Raw genomic sequence first — 8,884 nt, forward strand, 5'->3', positions numbered from 1 at the left:
TTTAGGGCAGGAGGTAGCTGTTCTCTCTAACCTAAACACTATGGTGCCGAAGGCTGGCTGTGCAGGTCAGTACTTTTCTGGCCTTTATGATGTTTGAAGCTCCTTGGACCCACTGCCTGGAGGTGCCTGGACTAGGTCACAAAGGGGAAAGGCTCTGGATGGAACAAGGGAGTGCAAAAAGCACCAGAGAGGTTTCGTGGGTGGCTGAGGCCAGCAAGGGTGAGAAAGGAACTCTGTACTCTAAGAAAAGGATAAAGGGAAAGGAAACTCCACTCTCAGGAATAAGACATGGGACCTGTCTGGGCATGGATGTGTACAATGTGTAGAGACGTGTGGTGTGTGATCATATGTGGGTACATGTGTCTACCTGTGTGTGAGTGTGTGTGTGTGTGTGTGTGCATTTCCACATGTGTGTGAAAAAAGTGTGTCCAAACTGTGTCCAGAGTTGATTTGGGAGCCAAATAAGATCCAAAAGATACCCAAACGATATCTTAAAATACTGTTGAAACTGATGTAGGCACTGGGGGACTGAGCTCAGGGCCTTAATCTCACTGAACTATACCCTAGCCCTTTTAAAATTTTATATTTGGAGGCAGAGTCTTGCTATGTCAAAACTGATACTTGTACCTAATTAAGAATTAATGAAAAGAGAGGAATACGTTTTCACTATTTACCGTTTCTGTCTTTAAAATGCAAGATGTTTTTGTTCATCATTAAACATTCATCGGATTCAACATGTATAATTTATTTGCTGTCATCGACTGTAACTCTATGTCCTATTTTTTAAGTTTATTGCTTAGGTAACACAATTGCTTATGCATTCTGCTCTTATCTTATATCTTTATGTCTGCTAATAACTTTCAAAAGTCAGAGGAACTTCTGCTCCAGTGTGTGTCTCTGTGTATAGAGGTTTTGGTGTTTACAGTGAAACGTTGCTTTTGATGGATCTCATTCTGCGTATGTGTTGAGAATGGAAGAGGAATGACCTGTAAATAACTGAAAAGAGCCACTTAAATCTCACACAAAGAGATTCCCTTTGGGAATTTTGGTTCCCTTTTCACTTCGTTGATGAGTCAGTTGCTGAAGCCATTAATTACTTGTGCGCAGAAGTACAGGTTGAAGAATGCAATTCCATGCTTCCCAGGTATCACTGGATGATCTTTGACAAATTATTTACCCTTGTTAATCTTCATCTTTTCTTTTTTAATAATCTAAAACAAGGCCAATTTGAGCCAGGTAATTCTTGGTTGTAGGAAGTTCTCCTATGCACTATATGATGCTTACTGTATTCTTGGTTTGTTACCCTGCTGTGACAACCAAAAGCAGCTCCAGACCTTGCCAAATGTTCTGTGGGTGGCAAAATTCTCCCCTACCAAGAACAGCAAATCTGTAGAAAGACAGTACACATCACGCTGATATTGTAAGACTGTATAGAGACCTAAATGAGAAAACCCATAAAAAGACTGAGCACGGTGAATGCTATGTGCATGGCAAAGCATCACTAAGTTAGTTCTTACTAACCTAGTTATCTAGATAGCCAGGACAGAACTGGAGTTTTTAAGGGCACAGCAGCCCAGGTCAGTGGAGGAAGGGAACGAAGCGCAGTTGGATGGTACGACAGTGACTTTAGTTTATTACCAGGTGCTGACACCTTGGCTGTTCCATTCCCTCAACCTGACAAGGACAACCCAAAATCTCTTTATAGATAGGTGGAGGCAAAAAGAGGAGAGGATATAAAATATATCTTGTTATACTGTAGCTTAGTGTCTAATGCAGAGGGTGATAGAATTAGAAATTATGCTATTCTTAATTTCTCTCGCAGAGGAGAAGGAAGAATTTTAAGAAGCAGGCTCTGCAATTCCATACTTCCTTTCTGGTTCTTTCTGCTCTATTCCTGCCTTTATTTCTTATGCATTTATTAAGTGCCAACTATATTTTAGTTATTGCATCGCTTGATCCTTTATGTGTCCAGTCTATGCAACTCACATTCTTTGAGTAATGAATAATTTCCAATGGGGCATAATTGGAAAAACAGCTGGAGGGAGAAGGGCAGCAGTGAGAAAAGGCAAGGAGAGAAACCGAAAAAAAAAAAAAAAAAAGAGGAAGGAAAAAGAACGTGAATGACTGAAACATATTTTCTCACTTTAAGAGGAAAAGAAAATAATCTAGTAATATTAAACTGTCTATCCATAAATTTAAAGGTGACAGAAGATATAGGTTCCGTACAGATCACACTGTCATATAATGCAGATGGAACTTAGGAAAGTGATCTGAGCACAGCTTGGTGAGCAGTTCATAATGATGATAAATATCCATAGCAGGTGACTCCTAGATCATTTTCAGCTGTCCGTAATTAAACCGGTATCCATCTCTCCACAATGTCAGGGCTGTAAAATAATTCCAGTCATTGGACCCCTTACATCTGTGCTGAAATGAAATAATATTTGGCAGTAACAAGGAGTCATTGAAACTAAATAAACAACCCCTTTCAAGACTACATAAAAGTTGGTAACATAATAACATTTGACAGGGATTAAGACCTCTTTGGGGCTGTAAAGAAGTTTCAGAAGCAGCAATAACAAACACGGGGAAGGTAGACCTAATCTATGCTTTAACAGACATGTATAATTGGAAATGTAATTAATCCCTCAAGGGGGATATGTATTGAACATCTAACGTTACAGCACATGTCAAAACACACAGGAGTATTTTAGTAATGTTTTCTGAGCTTACTCTACAAAGAAGTTAAAAGCAAACAATCTTGTTTATTAGGAAGCGTTTTTGTTTTGTGTACCTGCAAACAAAGGTGCACGAAACTGACGAGATGATATCTGGAAGAATTGACACACACGAGATTAAGAAGGGTTTTGCTTCAGGTGTGAATTAGCAGCATGTGATTCCATGATCACGGCAACGTCCAAGATCTTCTCTTGCCCCTATTAAGTCCCAAGATGTTGATACCATCTGAAGACATTCTTGACCTATCAGTTGTAGGAACTTTTCCGTGCTGTGAACAGCCCTGCTGTTGCTCTATCTGACTGGGATTGTTTGTGTACGGGGTTTGCCTCCTCCATTAGCTCAGAAAGTCAAATCCTTTTCTGATTTAGCTTTCTAAATCTCTTAATACAACCCCGTGCATGTAGAGCCACCAGATAAAGCCATTCATTAAATACATATAAAAACGATTTCCTTGGAGTTATTTGTCATATGGTTTGAAGGGCGAATGCTTTTAAAGGTTTATGTTTACAATCACAAAGCTGTGGGAACAGATTGGACGTAATAGCTTCTCAGGCTAAGAAACACATTCCTGGTTCTGCAGCACAGCTCCAGATTTATCCAAGTCATTTAGCCCTTGTCTGCCCTTTGAGGTGGCTACCCTTGCCACACCGTTTTGTCAGATAAGGAGAAGAAGAGGCCAGGCAATCGCACAGATAGTAATCAGTAGCCATGGGATTATAACCAGGCCACTTGGGCCCAGATTCCTATTCTTCATCATTGCGCTTTGTGGCTTCCCAGTGGGCCTTTCTACCCTTTTATTCTTGCCTTATGTTCTAGGCCCTGCCTAGTCTCTGTGCCCAGCCTCTAATTTAGCTGCGAGGATCTAGGGCTTTTCAGGCACGTTTTTATGTTTAAATACTCTTGCTACTCTTCCCAGTTTGCCATCACTAAGTGCCTCAAATCCAAGTGGTTGAGCTGCTTCTTTTTTCCTGAGACCCCATGGGGACCCTCAGTCCTGACGGCTTCCCTGGCCTCCCATCTCCTCCTATCTGAGAAAGTGCTCGGGCTGACAGCCACCGACCACCTCCTTAAATCTGAAGTAATTTTCTTAAAATCCTGCCTTCAGTCTGAGACCTTCAGGCAGGACTGAGGTCCTACTAGTGAGTGCCTGACCTATGCTGCTGCTCAGATGGCTGTGCAGTCCCCAGCAGGTCCCTGTGCCTCCTGCACAGCAATGCTGAGGCACTGGAGTTGTCACTCGCTGTGTGTGTAGACTCCACGCTCAAGGTTGCTGCTGGCTTATCCATCACACTTGCATGCTTTCTAGGGGAATTTAGCTTTTTTCAAACACCAGTCCGTCTCTTAATTACATCATGTGCCTCTGCAGAAATGCAATTAAATGGGTGGAAGTGTCTGCACTAAAAATAATACCAACCTCCCCTGTCTTTGGTACAGGATGCGCATGTGATCTTGTTCAGGCCAGGGAAATATGAGGAGTTGTCTTCTGGGAATGCTGGACCCAATTTCTTTGGTCATGACAGAGATTCAGGAAGAGCTCTGCCAAACAGGATCACCACAGCTACCTTGCCTCCATCGGGATGTGGAGGCCACCACACAGAAGAAGAAGAGTGAAGGGCACTGCAGGTAGGCAGGGCTGGAGCACCTAGACTAATTACACCTGAAGCCTGCCTAGCCTTGTACTTACGCACAAGGCTGGCACATATCATTTATGCTTGTTTTAGATTTTTATTGGTTAACATCGAAGCAAGGTGAGCAAGCTGAGATGGTACTTATAGGGAGACGTTTATGCCTTCAAAGTAATAGACTTTAAAGAGTTAACCAGTTATTAGCAAGGTGTGTTTCTCAGACCAGTGGCATCAGTATCACCTGGAACTTGTTAGAAATGCAAATTGTTGGACTCCAAACTAGACCTTCAGAATCCCAAACACTGGGGATGGAGCCCAGCAGTTGTTTAAAAAGCCCTCAGGTGATTCTGAAGTTGGTTTCTTCTGTGCCCTTTCATAATAATGAATTTAGTTAATATGTTGTCAGTTTCGCCCTTGCTAACTTTTGGTTATGTATATCTATATTGCATCATCATCATAAATATTATTATTGTTATTATTGTTAAAGTCATCAAGTAGTCCATTGCAAAGGACAGACCTGGGTCAGATTTCTGCTATGGTCCTGCTATCTGTAAAGAAACTTTTTAGTCCTGTCTTCTCTTCACTTGGGTACTCAGTAGCCCTAAAAGTTGTATTGTTCACCTTGATTGTAGACAGTATTCTTCTAGGCTGTTGCTGCTGCCTAACTTTTAATCTAACCTCAATCTGCCCTTAAACAGGGCTTGCTCTTTGAGTGTTTCCGTCTTTTTCTAATCTCTTTGACCCATTAGTTAGCTATAGAATGCGTAAGGGAAATATCTCCTGGTGGTTACTGGGAAAGTCTTTATGGCCTGAGGAATGCTGTACCGTCTCCCATACGAGCACATTTCTTCCTTGTGTTCTATGGACCACCTTTCCCAGAATCCCTGGGCCCTAGTTAAAGATGAAGATTGCCTTGGATCTACCCCACAACTTCCAAATCTGGAAGTGAGGGTGTAGGAATATTGATTTAGCATTCCAGGGCTTTTTAAATACCTTAGAGTTTAAAACAATGGTAGAGGTCATTTATGTTGATCAGCTGAGGCTTGGGCTTGGTTCTTCTGGTGCTGAAACTGGGAACTCCCTACAACTGAGGTCATTAAATTCAAGGTCAGCCATCTTAAGGCTGTCAGATCTGCTGTGATAGAGTGGCATTAGCTCAGATCCATCCCTTGGATCTGCTTTCCCCAGTCCTTCCAGGTCATCCACTGATGGTCTTCCCAGAGCCTCAGGTTCATCCAATCTCCAACCAAGTCCTATGAGAGGTGACTATTAGTCTCCTCTCTGGCAGGTCATGTTTGACATGATTACTCATCTCTGATGGATGGTTCAGTAGCCTAATCATACATATTTTAGGATAATGTGCATCATTTAGTGTATATGCTGAGCACTGAGCTAAATACATCATTCTATGGGAGGCAGAGATTAAGTGTTTGTCCTGGGACACAGGTATTGAATGTGGTACAAATCCTTAAATACAGCACTGTGATTCTAGAGTCTGCTCTTCTAACCCAAATGCTACCTCTGCTTCTCTTTCCGAAGTTCTGAGGTTGACCAATATTTTCTCCAGTGAACTACTTTCCTTGGCTGAAATCCTCTGTGTGGACACTTCCTCAGGGTCTAGATAGATTCCTTAAGCCCAGACTCCAAATCTAACACTCTTACCACCTGGTTGAAGTTTCTTTCAAAGTCCCTTCATTTGCTTCAGATCCTACCGGGTCTCCTGAAATCTACCGGTCTCCTTCCCTTCACCGCTCTTTAGTTACACTTCTTTTGGATGTTGAACAAGTGTGCTTTAGACCCTTTACACATGCTGTTTCTGGCTTGTGGGAGTTCTTCCTTTCTTTGCCGCATAGCTCCACCCTCTCCTTCAGATTGTGATCGAAACATTACTGCTTCAGTTTTCCTTTTCTGGCCACTCAAATTAGTAACCTTTCTTCTCACCCTTTTTCTCCATAGCCATATCACCACCTAGCATAGCACATAATTTATCTTTTCTATTATTTCCTCTCCAAAATTTAAAAGTAAGTCCCATAGGATGTTGGCTTTTATCTATTAGTTTTCACTGATCTAAATTCAAAGTCTAAGAAATAGTAGATACTCAGTAATTATCGAATGAATTAAATCGGATGACCAATATACACCTTAATTGCAAATTTTACTTCTACAGTGCTTGAAAATCTTTGGTTGTGAGTCCCCCACATTCATAACTTCTGGTTGGCTTGGATCAAAATTTGAGTTTCCTAGGGAGGTCTTTTGATGTTGTTCAAAACTAGGGTCCTTAGGAGGGTGAACTATTAATGTTCACCTCACAGAGAAACATGTTCTATAGCTGGGATATTCTTGTGGTACAGTCCTGTTTACCATCTAACTGATAAGACAGAGTCATTCTGGGTTACGAACTGACATTTTGATGACTCACTTTATCATTCATTGATCCGTTTTTTTAGGACACCTACTATGTTCCCATTCCTGGAGATTCAGAGTAGAAAGAAGCACAAAATGGGAAAAAGTTTTTGCCAGCTATTCCTCCAACAGAGACAGTGGAAAAATATCTATAATACACACACACACACACACATAAAACTAAAAAATTAACCCCCTGAAAATAAAAGACCTAATCAAAAAATGGACCACTGAAACGCAGAGATACTTCTCAGAAAACATTCAAATGACTAGTAAATACATGAAAAGTGTTCAACATTTCTGTTTACTAGAGAAATGCAAGTTAAAACAACTTGGAGATTCCATTTTACTCCAGAAAGAATGGCTATCATCCAGAAATCAAATACTAAATCCAGGAGAAGCTGTAGGGAAAAAGGAATACTTCTACCTTATTAGTGGGAATGTAAACTAGTGGAATCATTATGGAATCAGAACGGAGATTTCTCAAAAAACTAAAACTAGAAATTCCATTCAATCCATCTATTCCTCTTCTAAGTGTCTTCTTAAAAGAGTAAAGACATCATGCTGTAGTGGTAAATGGAAACCCATTTTATAGTAGCACAATTTATAATAGCTAAGTTTTAGAATCAGTCTATGTGGCCATCAACAGATAAGTGGATGAAGAAAGCATTATATTTATACACAATGGGTACTATTCTGCCATAAAAAGGACAAATAAGTCACTTGTAGGAAAATGGATGCACTTTGAGATCATAATATTAGTAAAATAAATCAGACATATAAGCTTAAATATTGCATAGTTTATCTTATATAAGATGTATATACAAATATAAATGTAAATAAAGAACAAAATAAAATAAGAAAATAGGAAATAGATATGGATATGGGATATTTTATAAAAGGGAAGGGGGCCAAGGGATGGAAGTAGGGGTGTAAGGGGACTTAAAAAGAATCAAGATGTGTTATGTGCATGTAACAAGTCACCATGAGGGATGTAATCATTATGCACGGCAGGGACACAGGGAGGTGGGGCTGTTGTCAAGTGATGAAAGTAAGCAGTGGTGCTGTGGCCACGGGAGGGAGGGCCTTTCCTCTGCACATCCATCCCCTCTGGGTGGCTCAGCAAGCTCTTCCCAGGAGTGGGGTTTCTGGACTGAGTCGGGAAGGACCAGTGAGAGCGGCTGTGACTGAGGCCAGGTGGGTGAGATGGGGGAGGAAGAGGAAGGAGAAAGGGGCAGCAACCTCGGCAGAGAGGTGGAAGCCAGACAAAGTGTACTTAGGAAACCAGAAAGTGGTCGGGGTGTGGGTGTAAGGTTGGGCTGAAGTCAATGGAGGTACAATGGTGAGACCACCAGGGACTTGAAAACATTAAAAGAATCTAGGTTTATCTGAAAGTAATGGGGAGATACAGTGTTTTAAGTAGTTGAGTGACATTCCCAGAAAGATATATGGAGGTCTTGTAATTTTACACATTATTTATCTTTAGTTAATACTCATAAACATAAAATGGGCAAAGAAGACTAGATGTCCTGCCAAGCCAGAACATGGCAAACCTTAAAACCCTTGGATGTGTACTCAAGAGCTCTCACTGTAGACCCACCTCTCCAGCTTTGTCTGATTGTAATGTAGTCCCTAGCCCTGGAGGCATTTAATTTAGCAGAGGTATTCTAATTTGTCCAGAGTCCATGAGACCAAGATAGTAAGTGCCTCTGAGCAGGCAGCCAGGTAGGCAGGTTTGCACGGAGCTTCTGAGGTTGTTAGTCCCAGGCGGTGGGGAAAGTCACCCCACCTCTTCGAGACTTCCTTCACTTGTTGTGTGACACAGTAATATTACAACCTGCCTGACAAGGTGGTTGTTGGCATCAAAACGTACCTTGATGAGCAGGGGAATGAACAAGACATGGAAACTTTCTGACCACTCCCAGATCACTGCTGGTTTGGCAAGGGGTATTCAGAGTCCAAGGAGAGCATTCTGTAGTCTGATGAGCAGCATGTGGATAGTGGTACAGCTGAATTTCTCCAATGGCAAGCTCTAAGTACTCATTCAGAAGAAGAGCTCTTGGATCCCATCATCGAGTCTGGGCTGGCGTCCACATTTTTTTTTTTTTTTTTTTTTT

General features: G+C 41.4%; 1 protein-coding gene and 1 long non-coding RNA gene across 6 annotated transcripts in view; one reads left to right on the forward strand and one right to left on the reverse strand.

The window, feature by feature from the left end:
• Spag17 (sperm associated antigen 17) overlaps window positions 1-8,884 on the reverse strand; it is a 195,771-nt gene that overhangs the window by 139,693 nt on the left and 47,194 nt on the right. The window lies entirely within an intron of this gene.
• LOC104866940 overlaps window positions 108-8,884 on the forward strand; it is an 11,780-nt gene continuing 3,003 nt past the window's right edge. For 2 of the 3 annotated variants that reach the window (XR_781609.3, XR_781608.3), the window contains exons 1-2: window positions 109-219; window positions 4,174-4,362. This is a non-coding gene — a long non-coding RNA (uncharacterized LOC104866940). Of the gene's footprint in view, window positions 220-4,173; window positions 4,363-6,811; window positions 6,963-8,884 lie in introns of those variants that run through there. The other variant, XR_781610.2, reaches the window with a different exon arrangement.

This window comes from Fukomys damarensis, unplaced genomic scaffold (genome assembly GCF_012274545.1).
Source record: "Fukomys damarensis isolate Sample0158 unplaced genomic scaffold, DMR_v1.0_HiC HiC_scaffold_33, whole genome shotgun sequence".
Lineage (NCBI taxonomy): Eukaryota > Metazoa > Chordata > Mammalia > Rodentia > Bathyergidae > Fukomys > Fukomys damarensis.